Source organism: Grammomys surdaster, unplaced genomic scaffold (genome assembly GCF_004785775.1).
Source record: "Grammomys surdaster isolate TR1022 unplaced genomic scaffold, NIH_TR_1.0 520, whole genome shotgun sequence".
Lineage (NCBI taxonomy): Eukaryota > Metazoa > Chordata > Mammalia > Rodentia > Muridae > Grammomys > Grammomys surdaster.
This window is the reverse complement of record NW_021604939.1, coordinates 241,623-251,856: the sequence shown is the minus strand read 5'-3', so window position 1 is coordinate 251,856 and position 10,234 is coordinate 241,623.

Here is a 10,234-nt window from a genome sequence, read left to right as displayed (position 1 = left end):
CTTTAAAGAATTACAAGAAAACACAAACAAACAGATGAAGGAATTGAACAAAACCATCCAGGACATAAAAATGGAAGTGGAAACAATAAAGAAATCACAAAGGGAGACTATCCTGGAGATAGAAAACCTAAAAAAGAAATCAGGAGTCATAGACACAAGCATCACCAACAGAATACAAGAGATAGAAGAAAGAATCTCAGGTGCAGAAGATACCTTAGAAAATATTGACACAACTATCAAAGAAAATGCAAAATGCAAAAAGTTGCTATCTCAAAATATCCAGGAAATCCAGGATGCAATGAGAAGACCAAACCTAAGGATAATAGGTATAGATGAGAGTGAAGATTCCCAACTTAAAGGGCCAGTAAATATCTTCAACAAAATTATTGAGGAAAACTTCCCTAACCTAAGGAATGAGATGCCCATAATCACACAAGAAGCCTACAGAACGCCAAACAGACTAGATCAAAAAAGAAATACCTCCCGTCACATAATAATCAAGACTCAAAATGTACAAAACAAAGACAGAATTTTAAAAGCAGTAAGGGAAAAAGACCAAATAACATATAAAGGCAAACCTATCAGAATTACACCTGACTTCTCACCAGATACTATAAAAGCCAGAAGATCCTGGACAAATATCATACAAACCCTAAGAGAACATAAATGCCAGCCCAAGCTACTTTACCCAGCAAAACTCTCAATTACCATAGACGGAGAAACTAAGATATTCCATGACAAAACTGAATTTACACAGTATGTTCCCACAAATCCAGCTTTACAAAGGATAATAGCAGGAAAGCTCCAATACAAGGAGGGCAATCATACCCCAGAAAGAGCAAGAAAATAATCCTTTTCCATCAAACCCAAAAGAAGATAACCACACAAATGATGTCTCCACTATTAGCAAAAATGACAGGAAGCAAGAACACCCTCTCCTTAATATCTCTTAACATCAATGGACTCAATTCCCCAATAAAAAGGCATAGGCTAACGGACTGGATACGCAAACAGGACCCAGCTTTTTGCTGCTTACAGGAAACCCACCTCAGTGACAAAGACAGACACTACCTTAGAGTAAAAGGTTGGAAAACAATTTTTCAAGCAAATGGCACTAAGAAACAAGCGGGAGTAGCCATTCTAATATCGAATAAAATCAACTTTCAACTTAAAACTATCAAAAAGGATAAGGAAGGGCATTTCATACTTGTCAAAGGAAAAGTCAACCAACATGAACTCTCAATTCTGAATATCTATGCGCCAAATACAAGAGCATCGAATTTCATAAAAGAAACCTTACTAAAGCTCAAAACACACATTGCACCTCACATAATAATAGTGGGAGACTTCAGCACCCCACTCTCAGCAATGGATAAATCATGGAAACAGAAACTAAATAGAGATAAAGTAAAACTAACAGATGTTATGAACCAAATGGACTTAACAGATATCTATAGAACATTTCACCCTAAAGCAAAAGAATATACCTTTTTCTCAGCACCTCACGGTACCTTCTCCAAAATAGACCATATAATTGGGCACAAGACAGGCCTCAACAGATATAAGAAAATTGAAATAATTCCCTGCATCCTATCAGATCACCATGGTCTAAGGCTGGTCTTCAAAAATGACAAAGAGAATGGAAAGCCCACATTTACATGGAAACTGAACAACACCCTACTCCTTGATAATCAGGTAAGGGAAGAAATAAAGAAAGAAATTAAAAACTTTTTAGAATTTAATGAAAATGATGACACATCATACCAAAATTTATGGGATACAATGAAAGCAGTGCTAAGAGGAAAATTCATAGCTCTAAGTGCCTACAAAAAGAAACTGGAGGGAGCATACACTAACAGCTTGACAGAGCACCTGAAAGACCTAGAACAAAAAGAAGATAATACACCCAAGAGGAGTAGAAGGCAGGAAATAATTAAACTCAGGGCTGAAATCAACCAAATTGAAACAAAAAGAACTATCCAAAGAATCAATAAAACCAGGAGCTGGTTCTTTGAGAAAATCAACAAGATAGATAAACCCTTAGCTAGACTAATCAGAGGGCAGAGAGACAGTATCCAAATTAATAAAATCAGAACTCAAAAGGGGGACATAACAACAGAAACTGAGGAAATTAAAAAAATCATCAGATCCTACTACAAAAGCCTATATTCAACAAAATTGGAAAATTTGGATGAAATGGACAATTTCCTAGACAAATACCAGTTGCCAATGTTAAATCAGGACCAGATAAACCATCTAAACAGTCCCATAACCCCAAAAGAAATAGAAGCAGTCATTAAAAGTCTCCCTACAAAGAAAAGCCCGGGACCAGACGGTTTTAGTGCAGAATTCTATCAGACCTTCAAGGAAGACCTAATCCCAATTCTTTTCAAACTATTCCACAAAATAGAAACAGAAGGTACACTACCCAACTCATTCTTTGAAGCCACAATTACACTCATACCTAAGCCACACAAAGACCCAACAAAGAAAGAGAACTTCAGGCCAATCTCCCTTATGAACATTGATGCAAAATTACTCAATAAAATTCTAGCGAACCGAATTCAAGAACACATCAAAACAATTATCCATCACGATCAAGTTGGCTTCATCCCAGGAATGCAGGGTTGGTTCAATATTCGGAAATCCATCAATGTAATCCATTATATAAACAAACTCAAAGAAAAAAACCACATGATCATCTCACTAGATGCTGAGAAAGCATTTGACAAAATTCAACACCCCTTCATGATAAAAGTCTTGGAAAGGTCAGGAATTCAAGGTCCATACCTAAACATAGTAAAAGCAATTTACAGCAAACCAGTAGCCAGCATTAAACTAAATGGAGAGAAACTTGAAGCAATCCCACTAAAATCAGGGACTAGGCAAGGCTGCCCACTCTCCCCCTACTTATTTAATATAGTATTGGAAGTCCTAGCCAGAGCAATTAGGCAACACAAGGAGGTCAAAGGGATACAAATTGGAAAGGAAGAAGTCAAAATCTCACTATTTGCAGATGATATGATAGTATACTTAAGTGACCCCAAAACTTCCACCAGAGAACTCCTAAACCTGATAAACAACTTTAGCAAAGTGGCTGGATATAAAATTAACTCAAGCAAATCAGTAGCCTTCCTCTACTCAAAAGATAAACTGGCTGAGAAAGAAATTATGGAAATGACACCCTTCAAAATAGTCACAGATAATATAAAATACCTTGGTGTGAACCTAACCAAGCAAGTAAAAGACCTGTATGACAAGAACTTCATTCCCCTGAAGAAAGAAATCGAAGCCGATCTCAGAAGATGGAAAGATCTCCCATGCTCATGGATTGGAAGGATTAATATAGTAAAAATGGCTATTTTGCCAAAAGCCATCTACAGATTTAATGCAATCCCCATCAAAATTCCCACTCAATTCTTCTCAGAGATAGAAAGAGCAATCTTAAAATTTATTTGGAATAACAAAAAACCCAGGATTGCGAAAACTACTCTCAGCAATAAAAGAACTTCTGGAGGAATCACCATCCCCGACTTCAAGCTGTACTGCAAAGCAATAGTGATAAAAACTGCATGGTATTGGAACAGAGACAGGCAGGAGGATCAGTGGAATAGAATAGAAGACCCAGAAATGAACCCCCATACCTATGGTAACTTAATCTTTGACAAAGGGGCTAAAACCATCGAATGGAAAAAAGATAGCATTTTCAACAAATGGTGCTGGTCCAACTGGTGGTCAGCATGTAGAAAAATGAAAATTGATCCATACTTATCTCCTTGTACAAAGCTCAATTCCAAGTGGATTAAGGACCTCCACCTAAAACCAGCCACACTGAAACTAATAGAAGAGAAACTGGGAAAAAGCCTGGAATACATAGGCACAGGGAAAAAGTTCCTGAACAGAACGCCAATGGCCTGTGCTCTAAGACCAAAAATTGACAAATGGGACCTCATAAAGCTGCAAAGCTTCTGTAAAGCAAAGGACACAGTCAATAGGTCAGAGCGGCAACCAACAGATTGGGAAAAGATATTCACCAACCCTACATCTGATAAAGGGCTAATATCCAAGGTATACAAAGAACTGAAGAAATTAGACTCTAGACAATCAAAGAACCCTATTAAAAAATGGAGCACAGACCTGAACAAAGAATTCTCAACTGAGGAAGCTCGAATGGTTGAGAAGCACCTAAAGAAGTGTTCAGCATCCCTAGTCATCAGGGAAATGCAAATGAAAACAACACTGAGATTCCACCTCACACCAGTCAGAATGGCTAAGATAAAAAACACAGGTGACAGTACATGTTGGCGAGGATGTGGAGAAAGAGGAACACTCCTCCACTGTTGGTGGGATTGTAAACTGGTACAACCACTATGGAAGGCAGTCTGGCGGTATCTCAGAAAATTGAACATAGCGTTACCCAGGGACCCAGCTATACCACTCCTGGGCATATACCCAAAAGAAGTTTCAACATACAACAGGGACACATGCTTCACCATGTTCATAGCAGCCTTATTTATAATAGCCAGAAGTTGGAAAGAACCCAGATGCCCTTCAACAGAAGAATGGATGCAGAAAATGTGGTACATTTATACAATGGAGTACTACTCAGCTATTAAAAACAATCAGTTCACAAAATTCCTAGGCAAATGGATGGAGCTGGAAAATATCATCTTGAGTGAGATGACCCAATCTCAAAGGAACATACATGGTATGCACTCACTGATAAGTGGATATTAGCCCAAAAGCTCACAATTTCTAAGAATCTTCATATAGACCACATAAAACTCACATAGAAGAAGGAAGACCAAAGTATGAATGCGTTGGTCCTTTTTAGAAGGAGCATCAAAAGTTTCAACCAGAACTCCCAAAGTCTAAACCACCAACCAGAGAGCACAAAGGGAGGGACTCACGCACCTGTATAGGGAATTGAGGGTGACCTTGTTAGACTCCAGTGAAAGTGGAGGGCCAAGGTCCCCAAAAGTTTGGATCCCCTACTGTGTTGGAAATCGAGAGCAGGGAGATGGGACTGGGAGGATGTTTGGAGCACACCATCACAAAAATTAGGAGGAAGGGGTAGGGGATAAGGGATTTGGGGGGAGAATGAGAAAGGAGACAACATTGAAAGGTAAATACGTATAATACCCAATAAAAACCCCACACAGATAAAGAATTTTAAAAAAAAGGGGTCTATTTATTTTAAATTAATTTCAAAAGTTTCTAGGAGATGCAAATTGGCTAAGATACTATTTTAAGCTCTCCACAAAAGAATTTAAATCTCTGTTCAATATTCTCAAGAGAGAGGTAAACCCTAACTTCCTCAACAGTTAATTGACAAAAGAGAGGTAATCTCACAAAAAGTAGAAAAAGCTATTTCTAATCGATATATCATATAGTCTGATTAATTGTCAGTGGAGCTATAAAAGTCCTTTGACAAAAGATTATTAATATAGATTTATATATCCTTAAATAAGGCCTTCATGACTCTCTGAGTGTGGAAGGAGCAACTGTTGGCGCTTCTGCCCTGATTTTACAAGAACTCTGAAAAATTGGCTTTAAAAACAAAAGAGGGGGAACGGTACCCCCTCAGAAGGAGTCCGCCTGAAATACTCTCCATCATGCCTTGTTCACTTTTCTCTCTCTAAAGCTGAAAGCTCATGGCAAATCTCTTGCTGACCATGTTGGTGACCTCGGGCACCACCAAGACCAACAAAACTTTGCCACAGATATGGGGAAGGACCCTCATACCCATAAAGGGAATGCCCCAGTCCCAGTTCCCTTATGGAGCCGAGGACTGATATGCCTGCCCAATACCACAGAAGGCACAGCTAACCGGCTACCACAAATATTAATGAAAAAAATAGATACCCTCACAAAGCCAGGCCCAATCATAAATACGATGAATAACAATTTACATCCAGGGAAGAGAAATCTCCCTGAGAATCCCCTTCTTTTTTCTTTCCAGGTAAAATTGAATCACCCGTGATGCCTGCTATTAGAAGTTCTAACCCAGATGGACCAGAAGCCAGGAGCCTCGCCCTTACCCTCACCACCTACCTTTTCCCACCTGCACAAGGTCCCCTGAAGCTTGGCAACTGCAAGATCCTGCTTGGCAACTGCAGATAGACTCAAAGCAGTGTACCATATCATCTGAAGAATAGCAGGGAGACCATAACTCAAGCAGTGTACCATATCTTCTGAAGAATAGCAGGTTGCAGTCCTCCTCGCCCCCACGAATAACCAGGACCCACCGGTCGGGTCAAGTGGCACCCAGACGTGGGGCTCGAGGCAAGGACCCATCCGGACGGACCCTCATTGAGAGGATGTGCGCACGACATCAAGATTGAGCAAGACAGAGATCATCGCCCGTGACCTGTCGTCCACGGAACCAGGTTGATGCTGCCATCAAGAAGGCAGTTGAAGTTCATTACCATCAGCTGAAAATTGCAGAGGATCCAGAAGTGACTCCGCAGGAGACTGACACAGCTGTCAGCTCCCCTGCCTCCCCCTATGGTCGACCCCTAGACTTCCACGCCCTCCAGAAGGGTACCTGGTATGCCTGGCTTTGCCCTCATTTCTCTCGCTAGAGAGCTTGGCCTCTTGATCACCACAACAAAAATTGGCTTTTTCCTAAACCAAGGCCACCCTTGATATGGCCGCTAACATTGGGGAGCCTTCCTTTATGACAATATTACACCCCAAACTGACAAATGGTTGGTAACTTGAACATATACAAGAGACTAGGATGGCTGTGAGTTAGCCCAATGACGGGATTATTGTAGGTCCACTTCCCAGGGGCCCACCCAATGCAGCCGAAAAGGAGTGCGTGGTGCTGGGAGTGGATGCAGCCTACATGGCCTAAGACAGGGCTCTCACCCTCCTTTCACCCACATCAGAGTCCCTTGACGTTGCCCATCGTCGACAGCCTAAAGCCTTCGACCATCGATGTGACTTGTCTCACATCAGTGTTTTGGGGTTGTGAACTTGTCTAAGACCCCCCATAATTAGACATCCAAATTCAAAACTCACATAGTTGGGATTGAACATAAGACGCCTTCTCTAACTAAACAGAGAAGGGGGAGATGCCAGAAGCCAGGACCCTCGCCCTTACCCTTACCCTCTACCTTTCCCCACCTGCACAATGTCCTCTGAAGCTTGGCAGCTGCAAGATCCTGCTTAGCAACTGCAGATAGACTCAAAGCAGAGTACCATGTCTTCTTAAGAATAGCAGGGAGACCATAACTCAAGCAGTGTACCATATCTTCTGAAGAACTGCAGGTAGATCATAATTCAAGGCAGTGTACCATATAGACCATGACATGTTTCAAGGCACAGGCCAAGAAGATTTTGTACTTTTCCACCACCTGGACCCTCTTACCCCCTCCCCTTGTAAAACATGCTATAAAAAAGCATTTCATGTTCAAAAAAAAAAAGAAATTAAAAAAAAATATTAAAAAAAAAAAAAAAGTTAAGACAGACATGGAGGTAAAATATTCATACACATAAAATGACAAGAAAATTCAAACTTAATAAACATTACTTTAAAACTAATAAAAAGTAAAATAGAAGATAATAAAGAACATGGAAAAATGTTATTACATAAATCAAGCCAATAAATATACAAACCAAAATGTAAAATATCAAATTACAGTCACCAAAGTCAAGAAAAATGCACTATTGGGGTACAAGAGCTCCTGAAAGTCCAAGTATAATCTCTCATCACCATTGAATTCCAACTGATTTCCAAGCAATCATCAACTTCTTTACTGTTAAGGACAGTACAGAAGGACAGTACAACAGTGCTGTCTATTTGTTTTATTGACTATGTCCTTTACCTTACAGAAGTATTCCAGTTATCAATTCTTGATCAGAGATCATAGATCCTGAGCCATTGGAGTTCTGTTTAGGAAATTCCCCCCTGTGCCAATGAGTTCAAAAGTCTTTCCCACTTTCTCTTCTTTAAGATTCAGTACAAATTTAAAGTATAATTTTGTATTTAAAGTTTAATTATACTTACATTAACTCCCCATTTTCTCTTTTTTGCATCCTGTCATGCGTAACCTCCCAACCTCTCTCAAATTTATTGCAGCTATTTTTTAACTACTGTCACATATATAGGAATGCACACACACACACACACACACGAACACATACACACACACAAACACACACACATGTACAAAACCTATATATTGTAATATATGTTACATATTATATATTTAAGTACAATCTAATTGCTGTCTTAAGTGCTACTTGTACATATTAGATTTCAGGGCTAACCAGTCAGTGGTTTATAATGAAATAAGAGGATCTTCTCTTACAAGATTATTTTTCCAACCTCAGCATTGCTGGAATATCTCTAATTATTTGTCTACAGTGCCTACCTAATGACATTCACCCTATTCTTGTTACCATAACTGTCAGGATCTTGCTTGCTCAGGACTTGTTCAGAAAGCCATATTTTTGAGACTTCATGTGTTTGACATTTCTGAAAGATACATTCTCACAACAAACCTCCTGTTCCTCTAGTTTTTCAATTTTGCAACCTTCTTTTTCAGTGTGATTTATGTGCCTATAGGCAATCGTCATGTTGTGGATGTATCAGATGTGGTTTGGCAACACATAGACCACTTCTTGGCATTTTTATCTAATTGCATTTCTTGCTAATGCTCTCCATAAATTGCAAGGTACATTTCTATATGAAACTTACCTATACCAGTATAATAAGGATAACCATTTACAAAATTATTAGAAATTGTGTTGGTTTAGGAAGTTAACAGTAGCAGATTCTATTTTATGATCTATAACCTCAAATGTATGGGTAGTTACTTATGGTTTTTAGAAACAAGCATATTTTTCTGCCTAAAGTTGAAACATTTTTAAATTACTTTATGCAGTCATTATTAGTACGACACAAAGACAAGATAAACATGTATTATTTCATGGACAAGTGTAGGCTTATACTTTTTAAAAACTACTTACTTTTAATAAAGGTAGTTAAATATTTTAGCCTCCCTTCTATCCCCCTACCCACAAGAGATATTGGAATGGAAAGATTAATAAGGCCTATCTAGAAATAGTTCTACAAAGTGAATCCAATCTGTGTTATCAGGATTTCAGCAGTAGAGAATCCTGTAAGAAGGGTGGATGCCTGTCTTAATGCTCAGAAGCAGAAGCTTTTGGGTTGGACTTAGTTGAATAGTTTTAAAACATTGTATTGTTACAAAGCTAGAAAAACTATGTATGAAAAATGAACCTAGCCTTAACACTGAGTACAATAGTACTTATAAGTATGTGAACTGTGATCCTTTGTGATGTTACTTGTAAAAACATATATACATGTCTATACATATCTTTTGAATTGTTGAAAAAAATAGAACTTCATATTCTTTATCATACCACATTTGTAAGTGTTGAATATACTGTTGTTATTTTTCCATGTTCTACTTTACAGCCTTAAGTAGTGTTTCAAATGATCTGAATGCATAAAACGATCTGAAAGTCAATACATGGTGTAATGCTGCATTATATATACAACCATATGCATATATTAAATTCTGTGTTTCAATTTTGCTTGGGATTCTTTGGTCTCTGAGTAACCCAATATATTGCACATAAATCTGAGGATGAACCTTAGTAAACACTTGAAAATGAAAAAAAAAAAGATTGAAAAGTAGCAGCCCAATACTCTCCCAAGCAATATTCAAAAATCAGCAACAGAAGTTTAATCAAGAAGAAAATGCAAGCTTCTACTAAGTACCTCTGTGTATCAAAGGCATCAGAAGCTGCTGAAAAACCACCAGAAGTTCTTTGTAGGCATTTCTCTCTAAGGAGTCTTTATAAAACATCACACTGCATCAACAGTAAACACCATCTTCAAAAAAGCCAAACAAACGCCAGCAAAGAGTAGCAAGGCAGACCAATACCAGTGACATCCTTTAATACCTGTTGGATTATATTATACCATTTCCAATCATCACATGTTCTCTCAAGTGTCCTTTGTAGGGAAACATCACATGTCATTTTTTCCAGGCTGCTTCCAGAAATACAGCATGTGTGTGTTCTCAGTTGAATGTCTTCTCACATGTTGGCTTCAGCAAAAACACACTACCATAAAACCATCACATGATCCAAGTGAGTTTTCAAAGAAAACAGGAATTTCCACTTCATATATGACCTGCAATGGCTTCAAAAAACCAGTCAATTAGCCCATGGTGAAATAGTAAATACTAAATAC